The sequence below is a fragment of the Equus asinus genome, chromosome 28, assembly GCF_041296235.1.
Source record: "Equus asinus isolate D_3611 breed Donkey chromosome 28, EquAss-T2T_v2, whole genome shotgun sequence".
In the NCBI taxonomy this organism is placed as follows: Eukaryota; Metazoa; Chordata; class Mammalia; order Perissodactyla; family Equidae; genus Equus; species Equus asinus.
The window spans coordinates 47,628,536-47,654,563 of NC_091817.1; the positions used below are offsets into that span (position 1 = coordinate 47,628,536).

A 26,028-nucleotide genomic window follows, 5' to 3' on the forward strand; every position below is an offset into this window, starting at 1 on the left:
GGGCAAGTTACCTAACGTCTCTGAGTTTTAGTTTCCTCATGTGTAAAATGGGTCAGCATAACCTCCCTCACCGTGAACAAATAGCGTATGAAAGGCGTTTGGCAGCTTTAATAAAATGCTCCACTTTCCTTTGCTCAGCACCCAGACCAGTGCTGGGCGTGCAGGAAGCTCTCAGTAAATGTCTGCGGCTGAACGGTTGCGCCCTGGGTTTCCACTCAACACGTGTGTCCTCGCACGTCTCCCCGTCCACTCCCACAGAGTGGGTCCTGGCTGCCCCACTGGCCGCCCCGCCGTGCTGCCTCACTCGTGCTCTCAGCCAGCCCTCCATTTTCAAGCATCTTCAATTTCTTCCTTCCTATGGACTGTTTCTTCCAAAGAAGAGGCATAATAGAGTGGAAACTTTGCTTGAATTGGAGCAAAAAATAGGGGCTCAGACCTCTAAAAGTTTTTTTTTTGGTGAGGAAGATTGGCCCCGAGTGACCATCTGTTGCCAATCTTCCTCTTTTTTTTTTTTTCCTCCTCAAAGCCCCAGTACACAGTTGTCTATCCTAGTTGTAGATCCTTCTAGTTCTTCTATGTGAAACACCACCACAGCATGGCTTGATGAGCAGTGCTAGGTCCGCACCCAAGATCCGAACCAGCGAACCCCTGCCAGCTGAAGCGGAGTGTGCAAACTTAACTGCTAGACCATGGGGCCGGCCCCTAAAAACTTGAACAAAGTATCTGACACACGTGAAGTGCTTGATAGTTGTAAGCCTTCATTTTCAGGCCAGTGTGAGTTCTTATGACTTCGTAATAGTAGTAGTCATAATAATAGCTGAGGTGACGGAGCGCGTCACAGGGGCCTGTGGGGTCGCCAGTGCTGTTCCCACTTCACAGATGGGGACACTGAAGCTGGGACATTACAGAGCCAGGTTAAAAGGTAGGTCCTCCTGACCCCAAAGCCTGTGCCCTTAACCTCTTGCCTTACTATATCTCAGGGCTTGTGTGCCACTCGGGACCTCTGACTCTTGAGTTACAAGAGGGAGGAAGGACAGCGATCCTTAGCACCAGGATCTGCTGAGGAAGAAGAGAGCAGAGTGTGTGAAGTGCCTCCTCATGGTGCCAGGTGACATGATGCGTGTCCTTGTACTCCCACGTGAGTAGCTCTCTTCTCTGGGACCACCTGCTCCATCCTTTGCCCACTTATCACTGTGCTCTCGCGCCTTTGGTTGCCAAGTTCCCAGAAGGTGCAGTCCACACCTGCTACCAGCTTCCTCTCATCTCCTGTGGGATCATTTGCCGCCTCTCTGCATCTCAGCCCCACACCTGGGACCGTCTCTATGGGAGTGGTTTATTGGAAAGCAAAGTGGGATTTGTCCACAGGAGACGTGAGTTCAAGCTCTAGTTACGTCCTCCACTGGTTATGGTCTTGGACAAGCCACTCGACCTCTCCGAGTGTCGCCGTCCTTGTCTGCAGAACAGGGACAATAATAATTCCCACCTCAAAGGATTGCAGTGAGGGGGGATGTCAGAAGGTGACCTGAGCCTGAGGGCATGGCACGCTCTGTCCAGCGCTCGTGTTCCTGGGCCCCCCTGGCGTCCTAGGAGATGTTCTGACTGCACCCAGCTGTGCCAGGCGTCGTCTTACACAGTCCCTGATGCCTTGAGGTCACCTAACACGAACCAACTTAAAGAAAGCCTCCCCTCGCGCTTTCCACGACCAACTTCCCGACCCCTTCCTTCCCCGCGTCCTACTCGTCCACCTGAATGCACCAGGTTCCATCACTTTTCCTCCAAAACGTCCTAAAAGAATTCAAAGCCTCACTTTTCTTTCCCTTCTTGCAGCATCCTCAATGCTGTCCCGCTCCACCCATCCTTCGGGACTATTTCAGCCCTTCCGGCTGAGTTCTTGCTTCTGACCCCACCACACCCGAATTCTGCAGCTACCAGCAGACGGATCCTCCTCCCACAGCCTGCTTTTGTCCCACCACCTCCCTGGGCAGGAATCTTCACTAGCTCCCCATTGAATGACATCCAAACCCAGCCTAGCACACAGGGATCTCCACACCACGGCCTCAGCTGACCGACCCTTTTAATTCCATCGCTTAAAAACAATCTTGCTGAAGCCTGGAAGCACCGCACTGCCTTTCAGTGGGTGGATGGCTAAGTGACCTGTGTACATCCAGACAACAGGATGTGACTGAGCACTCAAAAGAAACGAGCTGCCAGGCCCTGAAAAGACGTGGAGGGAACTTAAATGGACTTCCTAAGTGAAAGAAGCTGGTCTGAAAGGCTGCATGCTGTGGGATGCCACCTTTATGGCATTCTGGAAAATCAAAACTATGGAGATGGTAACAATGTTGGTGGCTGCCAGGGGCTGGGTTTGGGGAGGAATGAATGGGCAGAGCTGGAGGATTTTTAGGCAGTGAAACTTCCCTGTATGATCTTGTAGGGGAGGAAGACAGATCCTCTACCCTCTGGGTCCTTCTGACTGGACACCGAATTAAATTCACATGAGACAGAATAACAGGAGAAAATCAAACAAAGCTTTGTAATATGTATACATGGGAGAGGCTCAGGCAAACTGAGCAACTCGCCAAAATGGCGGAAGCCACCACCTTAAATACCCTCCTCGGCTAAAGACAAAGGAGGATGTTGGGGGTGGGGGAGTCAGTTATGGGAGATTACCAGAAAAGCACAGCAAACAAGGGTAAGGTTATTATGCAGATTTAAGTCCTTGCCTTCAGCATTGATAAGAGTTTCTAGAGATAAGGTCATCCCCCTTCTTCCTGGTGCAGAGAGGGAGACACCTTTACAGATGGAGATTTCCTTTACAATGTAAATGTCTCTTAACAAAGGGTAACTTCTACTTTTCAGAGCTTCTCCCATGTCAGCAGTTTTTAACAGTAACCAGCCCAAAATAATCCTCATGCCAAAGAGACACATTTTGGGGTGGCCAGTTCTGATCCCCCATAGCCCTATCTTGGTGGATCCATGTCCTTATATATTTGTCCAAACCCACAGAGTGTGCACCAGCAAGAGTGAGCCCGAATGTAAACCCCAGGTGACGCCGGGTGATGATGATGTGTCCGCCTGGGCTCATCCAGGGTAAGAAATGCACCAGGCGGCTGGGGATGTTGGGGGCTGGGCTCTGCCCATGTGGGGCATATGGGAGCTCTCTGTACCTTCCCTCTCCATTTTGCTGTGAACCTAAAGCTGCTCTAAAAAGTAAAATCTTAAAAAGACAATTGAAGTAACACAATTGTAGAAGAGTTAGAAATATAAATAAACAGCTACCCACAGTTCCACCACCCAGAGATGATAGCTGTTGGTCATTTTGCTGAATCAGCTCTCAGAACTTTCCCATGCTTACAAACGGCCGTCTCAATGCATGTTTATTTTGTTTTATTTTTTTTGTGAAGAACACTGGCCCAGAGCTAACATCTTTTGCCAATCTTCCTCTTTTTGTTTGAGGAAGATTGCCGCTGAGCTAACATCTACGCCCATCTCCCTCTACTTTAGGTGGGACGCTGAAATAGCACGGCTTGACGAGCGGTGCTAGATCGCACCAGGGATCCGAACCTGCGAACCCGGGCCATCGAGGCAGAGTGCACGAACTTAACCGCTTCGCCACTAGCTGGCCCTTGCATGTTTATTTTAATCAGAGAGAGACTGTAGCACGGCCTCCGGGTGGGAGCCTCCTTTCCCCTCTGTGATGCATCCTGGGCTTCAAGGGGTTAGCCCTCCAGTGAGTGGATGCCCCTAACTCGCTGAATTACCTCCTCTCCCTGCATTTATGGTGTGCCTTCTGTTTACTGCCCTTTCTGTTTTCTTCTTTTCCTTGACCTTTCACTTTACGTTTCATTCATCAAGTTTTTATAGCCCCTCTGCCCACTTCTCCTGATTTCTTTAAATCTGCTGGTTTGGAAGATACAGATGGTGTTCCTATTCTTTTAGCAGGCACCCTTAACTTCCCCTTTTTATTGTGTCAAAGTTTACAGAAAAATGCATAAAATACACAGTGCCAGCTGACTCGTTTCTGGGAAGCATGCCCCTCCAAACAGCCCTCCCTCCCCCTCACAGCCCTCCCTCCATCACAGCCCTCCCTCCCCATCGCAGCCCTCCCCATCACAGCCCTCCCTCCCCACCACAGCCCTCCCCATCACAGCCCTCCGTCCCCATCACAGCCCTCCCTCCATCACAGCCCTCCCTCCATCACAGCCCTCCCTCCCCATCGCAGCCCTCCCCATCACAGCCCTCCCTCCCCATCGCAGCCCTCCCTCCCCATCGCAGCCCTCCCCATCACAGCCCTCCATCCCCATCGCAGCCCTCCCCATCACAGCCCTCCGTCCCCATCACAGCCCTCCCTCCATCACAGCCCTCCCTCCATCACAGCCCTCCCTCCCCATCGCAGCCCTCCCCATCACAGCCCTCCCTCCCCATCGCAGCCCTCCCCATCACAGCCCTCCGTCCCCATCACAGCCCTCCCTCCATCACAGCCCTCCCTCCATCTCAGCCCTCCCTCCCCATCGCAGCCCTCCCCATCACAGCCCTCCCTCCCCATCGCAGCCCTCCCCATCACAGCCCTCCCTCCCCACCACAGCCCTCCCCATCACAGCCCTCCCTCCCCATCACAGCCCTCCCTCCATCACAGCCCTCCCCATCACAGCCCTCCCCATCACAGCCCTCCCCATCACAGCCCTCCCTCCCCATCACAGCCCTCCCTCCCCATCACAGCCCTCCCTCCTCAACACAGCCCTCCCCATCACAGCCCTCCCTCCATCACAGCCCTCCCTCCCCATCACAGCCCTCTCCATCACAGCCCTCCCTCCCCATCACAGCCCTCCCTCCCCATCACAGCCCTCCCTCCCCATCACAGCCCTCCCTCCTCAACACAGCCCTCCCCATGACAGCCCTCCCTCCCCATCACAGCCCTCCCTCCCCATCACAGCCCTCCCTCCCCATCACAGCCCTCCCTCCCCATCACAGCCCTCTCCATCACCACCCTCCCTCCATCACAGCCCTCCCTCCCCATCAGGGCCCTCTCCATCACAGCCCTCCCTCCCCATCGCAGCCCTCCCTCCTCAACACAGCCCTCCCTCCCCATCACAGCCCTCCCTCCCCATCACAGCCCTCCCTCCATCACAGCCCTCCCTCCCCATCACAGCCCTCCCCATCACAGCCCTCCCCATCACAGCCCTCCCTCCATCACAGCCCTCCCTCCATCACAGCCCTCCCTCCCCATCGCAGCCCTCCCCATCACAGCCCTCCCTCCCCATCGCAGCCCTCCCCATCACAGCCCTCCATCCCCATCGCAGCCCTCCCCATCACAGCCCTCCGTCCCCATCACAGCCCTCCCTCCATCACAGCCCTCCCTCCATCACAGCACTCCCTCCCCACCACAGCCCTCCCCATCACAGCCCTCCCTCCCCATCACAGCCCTCCCTCCATCACAGCCCTCCCTCCCCATCACAGCCCTCACCATCACAGCCCTCCCTCCCCATCACAGCCCTCCCTCCCCATCACAGCCCTCCCTCCTCAACACAGCCCTCCCCATCACAGCCCTCCCTCCATCACAGCCCTCCCTCCCCATCACAGCCCTCTCCATCACAGCCCTCCCTCACCATCACAGCCCTCCCCATCACAGCCCTCCCTCCCCATCACAGCCCTCCCTCTCCATCACCGCCCTCCCTCACCATCACAGCCCTCCCTCCCCATCACAGCCCTCCCCATCACAGCCCTCCCTCCATCACAGCCCTCCCTCCTCAACACAGCCCTCCCCATCACAGCCCTCCCTCCATCACAGCCCTCCCTCCCCATCACAGCCCTCTCCATCACCGCCCTCCCTCCCCATCACAGCCCTCCCTCCCCATCACAGCCCTCCCTCCCCATCACAGCCCTCCCTCCTCAACACAGCCCTCCCCATCACAGCCCTCCCTCCCCATCACAGCCCTCCCTCCCCATCACAACCCTCCCTCCCCATCACAGCCCTCCCTCCCCATCACAGCCCTCCCTCCCCATCACAGCCCTCTCCATCACCACCCTCCCTCCATCACAGCCCTCCCTCCCCATCAGGGCCCTCTCCATCACAGCCCTCCCTCCCCATCGCAGCCCTCCCTCCTCAACACAGCCCTCCCTCCCCATCACAGCCCTCCCTCCCCATCACAGCCCTCCCTCCATCACAGCCCACCCTCCCCATCACAGCACTCCCCATCACAGCCCTCCCCATCACAGCCCTCCCTCCATCACAGCCCTCCCTCCATCACAGCCCTCCCTCCCCATCACAGCCCTCCCTCCATCACAGCCCTCCCTCCATCACAGCCCTCCCTGCCCATCACAGCCCTCCCTCCCCATCACAGCCCTCCCTCCCCTCACAGCCATCCCCATCACAGCCCTCCCCATCACAGCCCTCCCTCCATCACAGCCCTCCCTCCATCACAGCCCTCCCTCCCCAGAGCAGCCCTCCCCATCACAGCCCTCCCCATCACAGCCCTCCCCATCACAGCCCTCCCTCCATCACAGCCCTCCCTCCCTCCATCACAGCCCTCCCTCCATCACAGCCCTCCCTCCCCAGAGCAGCCCTCCCTCCCCAGAGCAGCCCTCCTTCCCCCTCATGGTCTTCCCTCCCCAGAGCAGCCACTGTCCTGGCCGATGGTCATCAGATCCCCACTTTGCCTTCTGCTTCCATCACCTATGTGTGTGTCCCTAAACGTTATGGTTTAGTTTGTTTGTTTCCCAATTGATATTGGTGGAACCGTATGATATGCATTTTTATTTTTGGGGTGGGTGGACTGGCTCCTTTCACTCAACACTTTATTAAAGATTTATCTACGTTGTGTGTAGCCATAGGCTGTTCATCTTCATTACTGTATATTGTTCCTTTGAATGAATAGCCGCAATTTATTTATCCATTCCAATGTTGATGGACGTTTGTTTTTTCCCCCCAGACTTTGGAAATTACCAGCAATACTGCTATATATACATATTTTACACGGATTCTGGTGTTTGTGTTTCTGTCGGGTGTATACTAGATGTGGAATTGTGTGTCATAGGGTATACATAATTGTAGCTCATTGTGGTTTTAACTTGTAGTTCTCGATTGCTAATGAGGTTGAGCATGTTTTCACATGTTTATTGGCCTTCTGGATTTCTTGTGAAAAATGTCCTCAAATTTTTCAGTTATATTATCTCTTTTTTTTTTTTGAGGAAGATTATACCCGAGCTAACTACTGCCAATCCTCTTTTTGCTGAGGAAGCCTGGCCCTGAGCTAACATCTGTGCCCATCTTTCTCCACTTTATACGTAGGACGCCTATTACAGCATGGCTTTCGCCAAGCAGTGCCTTGTCCACACCCGGGATCGGAACCAGCAAACCCTGGGCCGCCTAGAAGCGGAATGTGCGCACTTAGCCGCTGCACCGCTGCACCACCTCTGTCATTTTCTTATTGATTTGTAGGAGATCTTTACATATTTTGGATAAGAACCAGTTGTTTGGTACATGTGTTATAAATATCTTCTCTCACTCTGTGGATTGCCGTTTCACCTTTTTAATGACATCTTTTGATAAATAGAAGTTTTAAATTTTATTAGAGTTGAATTTATCAATTTTTCCCTTTATGGTTAATGACTTATTTTTGTCTTAAGAAAACTTTCCCTACTCCAACTTTATGCAGCGAGATTCCTACATTAATTCTAAAGACTTTACAGTGTTGCCTTCACATTCAGGCCTATAATGCACATGCAATTGAGTTTTACATATGGTGTGAGTAGGGGCCCAAGCTCATTTTTTTCCCATAGGGGTGCCCAATTCTCCCAACATTCTTATTAAAGCAGACACAATCGAATAATATCTTCAAAAAGGTGAGCAAAAATAACTGTCAAGCTAAAATCTAAACCCAGCTAAAGTGTCACTCAAGAGTGATTGTGAAACAAGGACATTTCAGATGAAGACAAAGAGAGGTTTGCCACTGGTGATGTGCACTGAGGAGTTTAGGGGCTATATTTGGGACGGAAGGAATTGAATACAAATGCAAGGTCTACCCGAATCTCGGCTTGGTCCAGTAGGGGCCCCGTTTCATTACTTTTTTTGAGGTTGTGACAAGTGTTCAAACAGAACCTGATGGACAGGCCCCAAGTGGAGCCAGTGGTGGACCCCAGGGTTTGGTATGATCGACCCTCAGTGTTATTTTCGTCCCTCGGCTGGGCTTAGGGTCACTGGCTTAGGCACAGAACCTCTGCTGAAGCAAGGTTTTGTTTACCTTCACAAATTTAGGAAACCAGGGGGAACCTGCTTGTTCATGTCCTCCTAAGTGGTGGGGAGAAGCTTTTACAAGAAATAACTTTTTCAGCAAGTCCAGTGTATTTTTTTAACCTCTCTCTTTTTTTTCCCTGCAATTGCGACATGTCTACATAAAATTGGCCACAGGAAGGAAGTCCTGTTCACGAAGTTATTTTCTGAACATCCCCCTACACTCTAGATTTCACAACATGCATACATTTAGGTGGAGGGACCGAGACTTCGTGCCCTCAATGGCAGCTGTAATTTGGGAGTCAAACGCCATCAGGGAGCATTGATAGCTTCTGTGTGATCCCCTCGTATAGACAAGAAAAGGTCAGAATCGAAGGAGGAATGAAATATTTACTTTAAAGAAAGAGACTTTCAGAACGGAGAGTCTGAACACTTCTGGAAATAAGCCTGAAGTCAGAGGTCAACTCAGCGAGATTCTACAACGGGGAAGTTGAGAGTTTAGAGAAGGACCAGGAAAAAAATAGAATGACCCAGCCACTGGGAGGTGCCAGTGACCCTGGACTGCTGTTCTTAAAAGGCCCCTCTCGCTTAGTCGTGGAGCCCAGGGCCATCGCTTTGTGGCCCAAGGAACGTGCAGCCTACACTGGCCTCTGCATGGCAACTCGCTACGACGTTTGCACTCGTTCATCTAAAGCGAGGGAGGGCCACCCTCCTACGTCCTCTTCCGTCCTGCCTCTGTGAACTGCACAGAGTTTGCATCAAGCCCTTCTAGACGTAAAGCCTAATCGTGTAAGGCGTAGGCACGGTTGAAATCAGCTGACTTCTCGTCCTCGGCTCCCTATCATCTTTCTTTCCCCTTCCTGTTGGAGGTGGTCATCTCCATGTGCCTCTGTGTTGAAGTATGCAGATTATAAGCACCATGTTCAGTGCCTGCTGGCACCGATTGCTTCACACATCTCATTGAATCTTTGCAACAGGTCTTTAAGCTGCTTATTTCTATCTGCGGTTGCAAAGGAGGACACAGGCTCATGGCAGCTACAGGGACTTTTGGGGAAGGGCCTGTGCCAGTGTGATAGAGGCAGGACGTGAGCGCAGGTCTGGAGCTCACTTGTCTCGGGGACCGCACCCCACGCTTCTGAGAGCACAGCTGGAGGGGACTCGCTGCCCTCCTGGTCAGCGTCTTTGGCCTGGGACAGACTCTGGCCACAGGAGGCCTACTCGCTCTGCAGTGTCGCTCTCGGGGGCCCGGCCCCCTCACCACTGCTTTATTTATTAATGTGGCTTCAGAGCGTTAGGGCCCCAGACTGTCTAGTCCACACTCGTGCTTTAGACGAGGAAACAGATGCACCCAAGAGGAATAAATGGACTAGAGGGATGTATCAGACAGCGTTGCTGCCCCGACTCAGCGGCTTAAAACAGCGAAGGCTGATCGTTCCTCACGATTCCGAGGGTGGACCGGCCGGCTCTTCAGTCGATCTCCCCTGGCTCTTTAGTGCAGCAGTCCACCCAGCTGGGCGGCCTTTCATCCTGGGTCCGCAACCCTGGTGAGAGGGCTCCAAGAGGGCCAAAGTAGGAGCTGCCTCACCTTGGAAGTTGCAAGTCACTCCTGCTCCATTCTGTCCAGAGGCAAGGAGGAGTCAACTGACTCTGCTTCTTGATGGGAGGAGCAGCAAAGCCACATGACCAAGGTGGGAGAATATGGGCAGCGTGGTTCACGGGCGTGGGTGGTCGTTATTGTAACAATCTACCCGCATGATGTGGCCCACTCCTGCTGGAGGCAGAGCTTGGGCCCAGGACTCCTGATTTTGTTCTTTTCTATGACAGCATGCTGTTCTGACATCCCACGGGACTTTCTAGAATCCCACAGATTTTCCAAGAGTCTCCTTAATTGACCAACAGGCTGCTGGCTCTGACGAGCATCAGGGAGAGAGGTCGTGTGTCCACCCCTCCTCTCATGACTGTGCTGAGCAGCGTCGAGTCCCTGATGACCCCGGTGTGCAGCCACTGCCCATCCCCTTCCTCCATAGTGTCCCAGGATGGGGGGATGCTAAGGCAGCTCTCCCTGAGGGGCTCAGGTGATCCAGTAGGGTCAGGGAAGAAAAGATTAGACCTCGTTTATGTTTCCATTTGCCTAAGAAAGAAATGAACTTTGCTAATGTTTCTAAGTGGAGAGACACCGGTGCCCTCCCTTGAGCCTGACGTCAGGTGTCCTGACTCCTGTAGGGACAGAGAAGACGTGGGGGAGGAGGGGACACTCCATAACCCAGCCACACGGGCAGTGGCACATTGAGACACGTGGCTCTGAAAATGCAGTGGGCAAACCATAAACTATTTCCCATCTGTGCGTCTAAAACTCTGGAAGCCACGTATTCCGTATGCTACACGGTAGCATTGTATCCTGTTTAATCTGGACGGTGAGCAGCGTGAGAGCACGCACTGCCTTCTTCTTCTTTGTGTCCTGGGTCTGTCTAGGGCCCGGCTCGGAGCTCGTAGGAACTCAGAGTCTTTTGTGGCTGAGTCGAGTTCTGTCCTAACCGTTCACTGTGTGCTGAGCTCCTCGTGGGGGGCGCCCCGTGGAACCTGTTATGAAATATTCCCAGAGGCATGGAGGGTGACTTCTGTAACCCTAGGACAGTTATCCGTGGGTGCTTGGCTCTCTCCAGTCTTTATCTTGTCTCGGGAGGCTGTTGGGTCATTGACACGAGGTGGGGTCTTGGATGAACCACTCCTGTCGTTAGGGGCTGGGACAGCCTTTTTCCAGATTGTCCTGTTCCAGCGGCCTGAGGAGTGTCTTCCTGGACTCCCACCAGGAGTTAGAAGCCTTCTCAACTGTCGGTGTGCTTCCTGTTTGCACATTTGATTTGGTGCCTAGTGTATGTCGTCTTGCCGCCTTGTCATATTACCTCATTTCCCTTTTATAGTTGCTTGTCATTCAAGGAACGGATTGGAGCAGAAGGCATTTAAGGTCCTGTACTAGTGTCCTGTGGCTGCTGCAACAAATGACCACAAACGTGGTGGCCTCAAACAACACAAATTCGTTCTCTTACAGTCTGGAGGTCTGACCCAGGTCTCACTGGGCTAACGTCAAGGTGTCGGCAGGGCTGGTTCATTTCTGGAAGGAGCGTCTGTTTCCTTGCCTTTTCCAGCTTCTGGGGGACATCCGCATTCCTTGGCTTGTGGCCCCTTCTTCCATCTTGAAAGCCAGCAGCCCAGCAGCGTCCAATCCCTCTCTGACTCTGCTCCTGCCCTCACATCTCCTTCTCTGACTCTGACCCTCCCGCCTCCCTCTTACAAGGACCCTGCGATGACAGTGGACTCGCCTGGATTGTCCCGGCTTCTCTTCCCACCTCAAGAGCCTGAGCTTAATCACATCTCTGTCTCTGTCTCTGTCTCTCTCTCCTTCTCCCCCTCCTTCTCTCTCTCTTCCTACGCCACTCCTTGGTTCTTTCCTTCACGGGATCAACACAGTTTGTAATCCTGCGTGTACAGGTTTCAAGTCTGTCTCCCCCACTGTTTGAGAAGCTCGTCTCCTTGTTCACGGCTATATTCCCAGGATCTAGAGAAATGCCGGTAGAATTATGCTCGAGTTGAAAATTTCCCTCTGACGCATTCCCGTCCATTTGCAGGCCATGGGCCTGTCAATCAGAGAGGAAGAGATGCCCACACCACGTTCTAGCCCCGCGGCTTCCCGGCCAGCCTCGGGGTAGCATGCTTAGGTAAGCGTCGTGGCGGCCTTGTGTGATGTCATGCTGTGGGCAGCGCTGGGCCTGGTGGGCTTGGGGCAAGGGAAGTCACCCCTGCGTGAAGATCCTGTTTGCAAGGGGACCTCAGCTCTGGTCTCAGAGGCTGGGCACCTTCTCTTCCGGCTGCTTCTCTTTTCTCGGTGAAACAGGAACAAGATCGAGGGAGGCTGGAGGCTTGAGGAGAGTGAGATAGCTGTCCAGGAGAGAGGAAAAGGACAGAGAGATGGGGACAGTCACCGGGTAGCAAGAAGGGTTGCGGAGTGTCAAGGGAAGGCTGCAGAGTGTGGTCGGCCAGCAGGCTGCTGCCCTCCCTGCTGCCCCTGAGGCTGGGCGTGGTGTTGAGAAAGCAGAGGGCGGCACTGAGCAGGCTCGGTGTTTGCTGAGCAGTGACACTGTGGGGACAGCTCCCCTTCCATTTCTGCAGAGTGGGTGGGACCTCCTGCTGCAGAGTGGGAGTGGCCGGTGCAGAAGTGGGAGGGGAGCTCGAGTACAGCCAGACCTCCAGAACATTCTCACCAGAACCCAGGTGAGAAACCACAGTGTACTTTCCTTCAAGGCTGCCCTTCACTTTAATCTGATCTCATGCAACACATGGAAGGAGGGGAGGGGCAGGTGGGGGGTGGGCGTGGACATCGACGGCCCCTGTCTTGGACAGTGCCCACCGACACTGTCTGTCCCAGACCTGATCCCCCGACCGGGAACTACTGTCTGAGCAGAGACTCTGCACACACACTCCTCACCTTGAAGGCAGAGTTTTGTCACCATCTTGTTCGTACTTATGGCGCAAGTGGCTACCGCTGCCCAACAGATGGAGTTCACGGAAGTCCGGGTCCTGGAGAAACGTATGTGCTGGCTGTGACAGGTCAGTGGAGGCAGGAACACAGCAATCGATGACATTTAACAAGCTCAGAAGTTATTTCCCCCGCAGACCTAAGGATTATGACCAAGTCTGATTTGTCTTTACCCCTGAAGACAGGCAGTGGGAAAAAAACAGGCCCAAGAGCTTTGAAGACAAAGTTTCTGTCTGTGCTGTGGGCTGCTCCCGACAGGTATGTTCTCGGTGCCCTTTATGGACCGCATCTGTGACTCAGGCAGCCCGGGGGACTCCCCCAGCTGCCTGCTGTGGCGGGTCCCGCTGATGGGAAGTGGCACCCAGTAATTCAGTTTCCTTTCACCTCAGTTTCTTCTGAAACCCGTTCCTCTGATATTTAAATCTGGGTCAGGAAAGGCCCTTCCTCGGAAGTTCTGCTGCTCTCCTGAGGGCCTGGGCATTGGCAGACAAAGCATGGGCGTCCTTGAGCCAGAAGATCCCCGGCTGGTGCTGAGGAAACTTGGGTGATGCCCAGCAGGCAGGCCTAGGCTGCTCCTTGCTGGGTGGCACTCACCCAGGGACAATAGCACTTAGTCATTTTAGACTCTGTGCTGGGGATGCTCTCACGTGGGAGAGCTCTTGTCTCTGCCACCGTCCCCTGGATCCCTGATGGAGGTTCTGGGCTCCAGAACTGGGACAAAGGGGTGACTTTGTTTTGGGGGCAGATTTGCAGGTTGCGGAGTGGAGAGACAGGGGAGCGGAGGGGAAGAGATCTAGAGGCTGAAGAAAGAGGAAGAAACGTAACTCGGTGGTTCTTAACTGGGAGTGGCTGTACCCACCAGCGGAGGGTGATGTCTGGAGACAGATCGATCTAGTCGTCACAACAGGGGGAGGAGGTGCTACTGGCCTCTCGTGGGTCAAGGCCAAGGATGCGGCTAAGCGCCCCACAGTGCCCAGGACAGCCCACCATACGGAATGGCCCGGCCACAAATGTCAGCAGAAGCCCTCACGTAATTCAAAGGACTGGCTGAGGGTGGGGGGACGGGGAGCCCAGCCGACCAAGCTGGTCTCCAGCCAGGTTCTACAGGAAAAGTACTCATTTGCCTGGGAACTTCTCCAGTGGAAAAAGCTCCATTTTGTTTCCTCGGGCTGCACTAGTATCGTGATGTGGCCTCTGGGCCAGTTGTGAGAATGGAAAAGTTTATGTTCGGGCTCGGGGCTCCAATTTTGATCTTCTCCCTATGAAGCATCCTTTTAGATTTCCTCTCATCCAAGTAGGAGAGGGCCTTGGTACCAAAGACTGTACGTCCCAGACCGCCTCCCTTTCGATAACCGCTGTCTAACCTTTCCTCTGGTGGTGACATAGTGGCTTGTGCAGCTTTAGGAGGTTCCAGGTACCTGGGCGCGGTGGGTGGCGCTATTGACAAGAGCTCCCTGGGCGCTGGTAGCTGCTCGCGCCAGCCGGGCCTTGCTGTTTGCATTCTTGCTAACTCAGCTCTCACTACTGAGGGTGGCATCTTGCTGGCCAGAAACTGTCCTTTGAGGGCTCGACCCCACGTGGGCTGCTTTCCATCTTTGCATGAAGCTGGTGGGAGTGGAGCACAGAGGAACTGGGTGGCCCCTCTGCCTTGCCTGACTTCTGCCTGTCTAGGAGGAATGTGAGGATATGGCCCTAAGTGGTGAGGAAGAGAAGCTGGAGCAGGAGCGATCAGTGAGGGAGAGCGCGGTCTGGACATTCCAGGAAGCACGTGGACCAGGACTCAATGGGTGTGGGCATTTGTGGGGAAGAGCGAAGAAGCCCTGACATCTTAGTGAGGCTGGAGTAGTCGAGTCATGGCAATAGCCCTCTCCTGCTGGGCTGGGTGACAGGGGGCAATGCAGTTCACAGGGGATAAACAGTGAGGGGAAGGTGCTGGGCCCAGTCTTGGGGTGCACCAACTATATCTGAGGGCAGGTGGTTCTTTCCTAGGAGCTGACATCTGAGCTATGCACCAGGCACTGGCATTTCCTTCTCCCTTCCACCCGTGTCATCCTGTGATGGGTCCAGGGAAGACCCTTCTCTCTTTAAGACTGCCCTTGATGTAAATTTTAGCCAGGTGTCACCTGAAGCGGAAGGATGAGGATCGGTGTGAGCATACACAGACGGCTGAGGCTACAGGTTCGAGATGTCCACTGGGGCCGCAGTTTGGAAAGTACGTGCTGACATGGCAGCTGAGAACCAAAACCCCTTCTGAGCCTGTGGTCAAACCCTCCTAATAAGAAGAGAAACTGAGAGTCTCAGGCCGCGTGCTGGGAGAGCCGCACGGTCGGGCAAGGGGCTGGGGGTGGGGGAGGCGCCAGGAAAACTCTGAAAATTCTGCACCCTGTTTTGCTTTCACTCACCTAGATTTAGAAGAATCCTCTGGCAAAATGAAACTGAACTCTTACTTCCCCACTGATGGTCTCCCGGTGACGGCATAGACACTCTTGTCCTTGGTGGTAGATCTGGATGCTTTGGGTGTCGGCTTTGTCAAGGTTTAATTTATGTACAATAAAATCCACCAATTTGAAGTGTACCATTTAATGAGTTTTGACAAATGTGTACAGTCCTGCAGCCACCACGATCATGACATAAACCATTTCCATCGTCCCAACAGTTCCCTCGTCTCTCTCTCTCTGGGTAATCTCCTTCTTCCACCCCCAGCTCCCGGCAACCCCTGAGCTGCTTTCCAGCACTGTGGTTTGGCTTTTTCTTTTTATGAATTGTATGTGCATAGAATCTTACAGCATGTGGTCCTTTATGTCTGGCTTTTGAAACTTAACGGAGTGCTTTTACGAGTCCTCCACACTGTTGTGTTTCAGTCGCCTGTTCGGTGTGGAGACGTGACAATTTGTTTGACCATTCACCAGTTCCTGGATGTCTGGGTTGTTTCCAGTGTTTGGAGACACCGAATAAAGCTGCTATAAACATTCATTTACAGGTATTAACGTGGACATATGTTTTCTATTTTTGTGGTAAATACCTATAAGTGGAATTACTGGGGCATATGGTAAGTTTATGTTTAACTTTTTAAGGAACTGCCAAACTATTTTCTGAAGTGGCTGCACCATTTTGCATTCCACCAGCAATGTCTGTGAGTTCCAGTTGCTCTATATCCTGGTCAGCACTTGGTATTGTCAGTCTTATGATTTTAACCATTCTAGTGACCATATAGGGGTATCACTTTGTGGTTTTAATTTGTATTTCCCTTGTGACCCATGGGGTTTTCATGTGCTTATTTGCCATCTGTATATCTTCTTTGATGAAATGTGTGTTTAGGTCGTTTGACCATTTTTAAAAACTGAGTTGTTTGTATCCTTATTATTGAGTTGCAAGAGTTCTTTACATATTCTGGATATAAGTCTTTTGCCAGATATATTTTTTGCAACTATTTTTTTGTGGCTTGCCTTTTCATTTTCTTAACACTGTTATTTGAAGAACAAAATTTTAAAAATTTTGATAAAGTCTAATTTATCAAATATTTACTTTATAGTTTGTGCTCTCTTGTGTCCTTTTGAAGAAATCTTTGCCTAATCCAAGGTCACTTAGATTTTCTCCTGTTTCCTTCTAGAAGTTTTATAGTTTTTTTGTTTTTTGTTAAAGATTGACACCTGAGCTAACTCTTGCCAATCTTCTTCTTTTTTTTTTTAATTGCTTTTTCTCCCCAAATCCCCCCAGTACATAGTTGTGTATTTTTAGTTGTGGGTCCTTCTAGTTGTGGCATGTGGGACACCGCCTCAGCTTGGCTTGATAAGCGGTGCCGTGTCCGTGCCCAGGATCCAAACCAGCGAAACCTTGGGCCACTGAAGTGGAGCACGTGAACTTAACCACTCAGCCACGGGGCCAGCCCCTACAGTTTTAGCTTCTACATTTATGTCTTAGATATATTTTGAGTTCATTTTTGTATGTGATGTAAGAATCATGGTTCATTTTCTTTTCTGTATGGAAGCCCAATTGTTCAATTGTTGGGACAACACAGTTGAAAAGGTGATTCTTTCCTCAGTGAGCTGCCCTGGCACCTTTGTAGAAAGGCAATTGGCCGTTTATATGCAGATCTATTTCTAGACTCTATTCTGTTCTGATTTTATCAGAAAAAGTAAGATTAAAGGACAGTGCCTCTCATGAAAGCACTTTCATACTTTATCAAATAGCATATTTATCTGGGATGCCAATTAGAACATTTCTGTTCCCTCTGAAGACTATAGTCTATTTTTGTGCAAATGTGTAATGTGCTTTGGCCAAAAGTGTTAATAGTTAAGCCTAATTTAAATATTGTAACTTATGGACACAAATAGTCAAAATGTTCTAATGCCTTTTGAGAATGGATGTAACAATCTGAAATATATACCTCGCACCTCTTTCTGCCCTTTTCTCTCTTATTTATACAACTCCCAGGTCAATGAGTGTCCAAGAAGACCTCTGACTCACACTCGGGGACACAGGTGCTGGTTTCAAATGTGGGTCCCACGTCATTGCACCGTGGGAACACTTCCCAATTTCCAGGAATGCCTCACATTTTCTTTGGTTATTCAAGCCAGGCGTGAGTCTCCCGAGGTGGATCTCTGCTCCTTTGCACAGTAATGAATACCCAGTCGTCAGTTGTGGATGATCTCTTGTTACACAAGCTGTGCCTCCCCACATCTCCATCTTGCCGTGCTGGGGTGTGCACCACGCAGGGGCCGAGGGGAAGAAAGGTGAAAAAGCGCTTCTGTTCCTGCATAAAACTGTATTTTCATCTCTTCCCCCTTCAGTCTTTATCAGATGCCTAGAAACATAGAGATGCTCTCATACTCTCGTCCACAAGCGCATATGCTGTCTGAGGCTTCTTACTCTTTCTTGTTTCAAAGACCCGTAGGAAAGAAAACCTGTCTGTGTCGGGAGTTGATACTTTCGCTTTGTAATAAGGTCATTTAAAAAACCAACTGCTGGGGCCGGCCCCGTGGTGGAGTGGTTAAGTTCACACGCTCTGCTTTGGAGGCCCGGGGTTCCGCTGGTTAGGAACCCGGGTGTGGACCTACACACGGCTCATCAAGCCATGCTGAGGCACCATCCCACACAGCAGAACTAGAATGACCTACAACTAGGATATACAACTACGTACTGGGGCTTTGGGGAGAAAAAAACAGAGGAAGACTGGCAACAGGTGTTAGCTCAGGGCCAATCTTCCTCACTAAAAAACAAAACAAAACAAAAAACAACAAAAAAACCCCAACTGCCCTATTGTAGTGTCATTGTTCATAAAAGAAAGGACATTTTGGCTCCAGGTTATGAAGACTGTCTCAGCCTGGCATTGTACCTGACTGGCATCTGCGAGTGCCACCGAGACCCATGGGAAGGACACAGGGCTGGGATCAGACAGTCTGTGGATGCAGAACGGAGCCTGTCACTTTCTTCAGGAGGCTGTCTGCTCTCTGAGGCTTAACATCCTCCCCTGGTGGGTTTTAACCACACCCATTTCTAGACGGAAGCTTCTTACCATTTTTAAAGAACAGTTTTCAGCTTTGGCCCGTCAGGGTTTTAAAAAGTCTGGGCATCAGTTCAGTCCGATACACACCCAGGAAAGGAGAGCGTACGCTGTGGGCACACCCCCGTGTCTGAGCCCGCTAACGCCCTCTCCTGGAAATGAAGGTGCCCCGGAGGGAGCGGGGCCTCGCGGCCCCGTCAGCTGTCCCCTGTCACGTCCCTTCCTCCCCTGGGGGGATCAGGCACACATGGGTCTCCCCACCTTTCTTTCTTCACCTTCCTTTTCCTGCTCTTTCTCAAAGGTATACTTTTAAGCTCCTTTTTCTTGATTTCTTTCAAATATTATCTGTTTACCTGGAGGAAAATCAGCCTCTCCTTTTTCATTCCACTTATGAATAGAACCCTTCCCCAAACCCCATATCAGACTGATGGACTGGGAGAGGCGGGGGTGGCGTTAAAGCAAAGGAGAGCCACAGGCATTGACACGAGGCCTCAGAGGTAGGAAGTCTCAGGGACAACGACCACGGCATCCTTGTAGCTTCCCAGATGTCCCCTGAGGTCTTGACAAAATGGGTGTGCGCTTGCTTCTTGTCCTCTGACTGTATCTTCTTATCAAGTATTAGCAATGGAGTAAATACTTGTAGTAGGCAGAATAATGCACCCCACCCCCAAAGATGTCCACACCCCAGTCCCTGGCCCTGTGAATAGGTTAGGTCACCCGGCGAGGGGGAATTAAGGTTGCAGATGGAATCAAGGTTGCTAATCAGCTGACCTTGAGATGGGGAGGCCGTTCTGGATTGTCTTGGTGGGCCCAGTGTAATCACAGGGTCCTTAAGAGTTGAAGAAGAGGGCAGGAGAGAGTGAGAGGAGCTGTGACTGCGGGAGCAGGTCTGAGAGACGCCACACTGCTGTCTGAAGGGGGAGGAGGGAGCTCGAGTCAGGGAGGGCGGGAGGCCTCTAGAAGCTGGGAGGACGAGAACAGGGAATCTCCTCCAGAGCATGCAGAAAGGCACGCGGCCCTACTGACACTGTGGCTTTAGCCCAGGGAGGCCCACGTGGGACTTCTGCTCTCCAGAACTGAGAGAATAAATTCGTGTTGTTTTAAGCCACTCAGTTTTTGGTAATTTGTTACAGCAGGAATCGAAAACAAATATAAGATTTAACCATGCCTTATTCGGGTTTTTTTTTTCCTGTTTTGTTTAAATGGATAGCAACAAAATTGCAAAATTGCATTGCCAATTCACCTGTATTTTCTTTCAGAGTAGCATGAGAATTTACCCACTATCTTCTTTGTTTTTTAACACAACCATTTTTATTTCATTTCTTCCCCCCGCACCATCTTAACGTTTGTTTTAAATTAGAAAACAATTGCTATGAAACTTTTTGGACATAAACTTTGACGATAAGCCTCCCATTTATGAGCAGAATTTCTACAGAATAGATCTCCTCTACCTAAATCCACGTGATCAGATGCCGCGTGTTGAAGGAATTCTTTATAAACATCACCACGGTTCCCCTGACGCCTGTGAATTCACCGAAGGGCAGTGACAAGACGGTTACGTGCCTGTGAGAGAGCTGTGTCTGTCATTACAGAGGCAGCCCCTCTTCAGTCTGTGAACGTTGAATCACAAGGGATTTTGCCTCATTTTAAGAGTTTTCTATCCATGAAACTGTTAAAAACCAAACTGCTTTATGAGATAGCAAATTTCTTGTTTCTGGAGTAATTCAAGGAGGCTGTCACGGGTGCTATGGAGGGGATTCCTACCAGGGTGGGAACTCGAGTTAGGTCACCCCTGCGGTCCTTCCCAGCACAGAAGCGGGTGACTTCATGATCTGGAATAACCTGGAATTGCTTCTCAGTTGTCTTCTCTGACCGCCCAACCCCCAGGCCAGTTGCTCAGGTTTATCAAAGAAACAGACACGTGAAATCAGGGCTGGAAGCGTCCTGAGAAATGCAATCTGCTCTTTTTACGCAGGAGAGTTGATTTGTCTAAGGCCACCCAGCTAGGCAATGACAAGGACAGAGCTGGGAACAGCTCTCTGGACTTTCTGGCTGATGATCATCCTGCTCAGTCACACTTGAACATTCTGCTTATTATTCTCTTCCTTGCCAGCTCTGTCATCCGCGGGGCAGTGAGGGAACACGGGGCTGGCTCCCACACCCCGAGCCTCTTCCTTCCTTTCATCTCCGATGGATCCTTAGAGGAGATCGTCACTCTGATCCTTTCCTCATCGACTCTTCTAACCTCCCTTTCTCTTTTTAAAATTTTTTATTATTTGTTCATTTAATTGAGGTCCCGTTGGTTTATAACATTATATAGATTTCAGGTGCACATCATTTATTTTGACTTCCGTGTAGAGCATATTGTGTTCCACGCCAAGGTCTGGTTCTTCCGTCACGGTACGTGTGCCCCTGTATCTCTTTCTCCCTCTCCCTGCCCCTCCCTCCTGGTAACTACCAACCTGTTCTCTGTATCTATGTGTTTGTTTATCTTCCTCATAAAGCACCAATTCAAAAGTATATACGCACCCTCTGTCTTTACCCCTCCTTCCGACGGAGAGGTGGGCATGTGCCCGGGACTGTGGGTCGAGGAGTCTGTACGCAGAATCCGGGAAGTCCTCCCAGCCTTTGGACTGACAGGTTCTCGGTCACGACGACAGCTAAGTAAAAACGATACAGGAGAAGCCCAGGAGCGAGCACCAACAGGCGGTTTGTTGGAGTGCTGGGAACGGGCGATGGTTTGCTTTCTTCCTTTTGAAATTTTCAATCTTCCTGAATCATTAATTTGTAATTAATGCAAAGCTGCTGTGAGAAATACAGACGTAGGCGCAGAGGCTCCACTCGACATTTCAGTTCAGAAAGTGACACTTCAGAGGAAAAGACTGAATAGCTGTTTCACCTCCTACTTGCAGATGAAACTTAGAAGGCAAAAGTGGAATCACTTTAAGGCTGTTTTCGAAGCGTTAGTCATCGTAATTAAAAAAGGGAAGTCGACATCCACGGTGGAAAAGAGCAGTCACCATCTGTGGCTGACGCAAGCCATGTGTCATCATATTAATTAATAACGGACATTAATACCGATGACGGAGGTCAGGGAGGTGGCCAGCTATAAAATAAGTATTTATAAATCTGTGTTTTCCCTTTAAACCAATAATGATCGTTCAAAAATTGTAATGGAAAAGACATTTCATTCACAATAACAACAAAATGCGTAAAAAACCTCGGACAATTTTCACAGAAAATGTGTAGCACCCAAAGCGAAAGAATTAAAGACAATTAAAGGGCACAAAAGATGACTCGTTCTTGGAAAGACTTTCTGTTGAAAATATGTCAATTCTCCGTAAATTATCTATAAATGCAATGCAGTTCCAAGAAAATTACCAAAAAGCTTTGTTTCTTTTTAAAAAACCACAATTATTCTAAATTTATCCATAAGGATTGGCTAGGAAATGTGTGTGTGTGTGTGTTTTGCTAGCTTTTACAAAATTTATTTTTAAATTTACATACAGGAAAATTTTCTTTTTTTGGCGTTCGGGGCTCTACGTTTTGACAAATGCGTAACCGCCACATCAGGGTAGAGAAAGCTCCGCCCCCGGTTCCCTGTGCTGCCCTCTGCAGGGAGACCCCCCCACCCTACCCGCCCCGGTCCAAGGCAGCCACAGACCCCGTTCCCCGAACGCCGTATAGATGGAATCACACAGAATGTGACCTCTGTGTCTGGCTCCTTTCACTTAACACAATGTATTGGAGATTCATCCGTGTTTTGTGTAGTTCTGGGTTTTAGCAGTTGTGAACAGAGTGGCTGTAAGTCTCGTCTAGGCTTTTGGGAGGGCATGTTCTCAATTTGGTAGCGTGGCGTGGACATGCTTGCCTTATTCCTGACCTTAGGGGGAAAGCGTCCTGTTTTGCAACGTTAAGTATAATGTTAGCTGTAGGTTTTTTGTAGATGTCCTTTACCGGGTTAGAGAAGTTCTCTTACATTCCTGATCTGCTGAGAGTTTTTGTTTTTTAAATCATGAATGGATGTTAGATTTAGCCAAATGCATTTTCTGTGTCTATTAAGACAATAATGTATATTTTATTCTTTCGTCTGGTAATACAGTGGATTCCATTGATTGGTTTTCTAATGTTGATCCAACCTAGCTTTCCAGGGATGAACTCTACTTGGTGATGGTGTATTTTCCTTATTGCTGGCTGATTTGAGAATTTTTTTTTTTTTTGAGGAAGATTAGCCCTGAGCTAACATCCGCCACCAATCCTCCTCTTTTTGCTGAGGAAGACCGGCCCTGAGCTAACATCCATGCCCATCTTCCTCTACTTTATATGTGGGACGCCTACCACAGCATGGCTTGCCAAGCGGTGCCATGTCTGCACCCGGGATCCGAACCAGCAAACCCTGGGCCACTGAAGTGGAGCGTGTGAATTTAGCTACACCACTGGGCTGGCCCCGTGATAAGGACTTTTGCATCTGTGTTCGTGGGGGATACTGGTCTGTAGTTTTCCTTTCGTGTGTGGTATTTCCCTGGGTTTGGTATCAGGATAATGCTGGCTGCGCAGAATGACTTGGAAGTGTTCCCCCATCTTTTATTTTCTGGAAGAGCCTGTGTAGAACTTGCATTATTTCCTTATTAAATCTTTGGCAGAATTTGCCAGTGAAACCATCTGGGCTTGGAGTTTCTTTCTTGGAAACATTTTTTAAAACTACAAACTCAATTTCTTTAATAGACACAGAACTGTTTAATTTATTCCTTCTTGACTGAGTTTTGGTGGTCTGTGTCCTTGAAAGGAATTGGTCAATTTCATCCAAGTTGTCAAATTTATCATAGAGTTGTTTATAATATTACTTTGTTATCCTTTTAATGTCTCTGGGATCTGTATGATATCCCTTATTTTGATAATTTTTGTTTTTCCCTCTTTTTTTCTTTGTCAGTCTGGCTAGAGGATTATCAATTTTTCTGATCTTTTCAAAGAACCAGCTTTTGGTTTTATTGATCTCTCTCTCTCTTTTTTTTTTTTTTTGTGAGGAAGATGGGCCCTGAGCTAACATCTGTGCCCATCTTCCTCTGTTTTGTATGGGGGATGCCACCACAGCACGGCTTGATGAGCAATGTGTAGGTCCGTGCCTGGGATCCGAACCTGCGAACCCTGGGCTGCTGAAGCAGAGCACACAAACTTAACCGCTACACCACCAGGCTGGCCCCCTGGTTTTATTGATTTCATCTATTTTTTCTGTTTTTGATTTCACTCATACTTGTTCCTATCTTTATTATTTCCTTCCTTTTGCTTGCTTTGGGGTTAATTTGCTCTTCTTTTTGCATGTTTCATAAGGTGGAAGCTTAGATTATTTATTTGAGAACAATCTTTTCTAACGTAAGGACTTAGTGTCCCCACACTTCCCTCTCGGCAGTGCGTTACTGGCATCACACACATTGCAATAAGTTGTATTTTCATTTTCATTCCATTCAAAACATTTTATAATTTCCCTTGTGACTTCCTTTCTGACCCAGGGATTGTTTACAAGGAGGTCATTTAATTCCCAAGTATTTAGGGGGATTTTCTAAATATCTTTCTGTCACTAATTTGCAGCTTAATTCTGTATGCTCAGGGAGCATCCTTTGTATGCCTTCCATAATTTTACATTTGTTAGGGTTTGCTGTGTGACTCAGGATATGGTCTAGCGTGAGGAAAGCCTGTGTGGCCTTGAAAAGAAACCGTGTTCTGTCGGGGTGGGTCGAGCGTTCTGTCAGCGTTGACTGGGGCAAGTTGCTTGCCAGTGTTGTTTAGGTCTCCTTATTCCCAGGGATTTTCTCTCTCCTTGTTTTATCAATCACTGAGAGAGGAGGGTTGCAGTCTCCAAGCATAATTTTAGAATTTATTTCTCCTTTCTACACTTATTTCTTCATGTATTTCGAGTCTCTTTTGTTAGGTGCATAAATATTTAGGATTGTCATGTCTTCTGGATGACTTGACCCTTTTGTCATCATATATTATTCTTCTTTATCGTTGGTAATTTTCTTTGTTCTGAAGCTATTTTGTTGGATGTTAATATAGCCACTGTAGCTTTCTTTTTTTTAATAAACAGCTTGCTTGAGATATAATTCACATGGCACACAATTCACTCATTTAATGAGTGCATTCAATGTTCTTTAGCATATTTGCAGGGTGTATCAGCATAATCAAGTTTGTAACGTTTTGTACCCCAAAAGAAACTCTATACCCATTAGCAACCAATCCCCATTCCCTTCCTACCCCTGCCAGCCCTGAGCAACCACTAATCTACTTTCTGTCTATAAATTGACCTATTCTTGGCACATATAAGTGAAACCATACAATTTGTGGTCTTCTTTCACTTAGCAGAATGTTTTCAAGACTCACCCATGTTGTCCCATGAATCAGGACTTAACTTTACATGGCTGGATAATATTCCAGTGTATGGACACACCATATTTTATTTATCAGTTCGTCAGTTGAAGGACGTGTGGGTTGTTACCACTTTTTGGCTATTATGAATGATGCTGCCGTGGACATTCATGTACGAGTTTTTGTGTGGAGATAGATTTTCATTTCTTTGGGTTTTATACGTAAAAATAGAATTGCTGGGTCATATGATAACCCTGTGCTTAACTTTAGCTTTTTCTAAATTAACGTCTTTATGATATATCTTTTCCCACTTTTTAACTTTTAGCCTATTTATGTCATTATTTGAAGTGGATTCTTTGTAGACGGCATATATTTTTAAAATCCAATCTGACAGCCTCTGTCTTTTAACTAGTGTGTTTGACTATTCACATTTAATGTAATTATCGCTATGGTTGGACTTAGGTCTGCAGGTGTATTATTTGTTTTCTGTTTGTTCTCTCTGTTTTTTCTTCCTCTTTTTTCTTTTCTACTCTCTTTTGGATTATTTGAATATTTCTTTTAGTATTCCATGTAAATTAATTTATTGGCTGTTTTTTTCCCGTGTTTTGAAGTTGAGCTTTTATTTGTGATTACCTCTGCATTTTCTGCGTGCAGTAGCAGCACACTTATCCACGGGGAATACAGATGCGCAGGAGCCTATGGACTGGCACCCAGTCAGAGCAGGGCTTTGTGCCTGCTTTTATTTTGCTCCTTTTGCATTTTTTACATGAAACAGTATGTTCTAATTTTAAGCTTAAAGACAACATGACTAAATGGTTGGTTGCATCATAGGTAACAACTGTTGTTGTTTTTAAAAGAAGCAGACATTTGTCAAGAAATGAAATATTAAGCTGAGAATGCACTTGCATTCTAACCCACTCTCATCATTCCGTGAACATCCACCTGATAAGCAGATGTTCTGTGATGGAGTCCAGAGGTCAGTAGAAACGGGGAGCTGGCCCGTCTCAGTGGCCCTTCGTTTTACATCAGGACTTCCCTCTCTTCCAAGCCCCACGTTGCAGCCCCGTTTGTTCCCTGCCATGGCATTTAGATTTCAAGCCACGATAACTGGCTTGTGTACAGGTATGTTTTTCTTGACCAGTAGATCATCTTTTTAGAAAAAGAATATTTCACTAAAAAATTATCATTTCCAACTTCTCCTGAAAATGGGTAGATTATCTGCCTGATCTTCATTCCTGATGATAACTACCACTGACGGGAGCATAGAAGCAGCTGCTCCATTAGACTTGGCATGTTCTCCCCAGTTTACCACAATCCACACCACTCCCTATTGCCTCATTTCCTCTGCTGCAGTCCAGAGCCTCATCTAATCGCCCAACCTCTGAGGGGCTTTGCAGGCCC

At 49.3% G+C, this 26,028-nt stretch overlaps 1 long non-coding RNA gene across 2 annotated transcripts; it reads left to right on the top strand.

Annotated features, from left to right (window-relative positions):
- The first annotated feature begins 529 nt into the window (after nucleotides 1-529).
- Nucleotides 530-23,248, top strand: LOC123281670 (uncharacterized). 2 transcript variants are annotated; one of them, XR_011498949.1, is made up of 5 exons: nucleotides 530-1,138; nucleotides 1,828-2,333; nucleotides 3,007-3,090; nucleotides 8,408-13,022; nucleotides 14,877-23,248. It is a non-coding gene; the product is annotated as an uncharacterized lncRNA (long non-coding RNA). The 2 variants fall into 2 exon arrangements; XR_011498948.1 differs by having other exon boundaries at nucleotides 8,408-23,248.
- The last annotated feature ends 2,780 nt before the right edge of the window (nucleotides 23,249-26,028 follow it).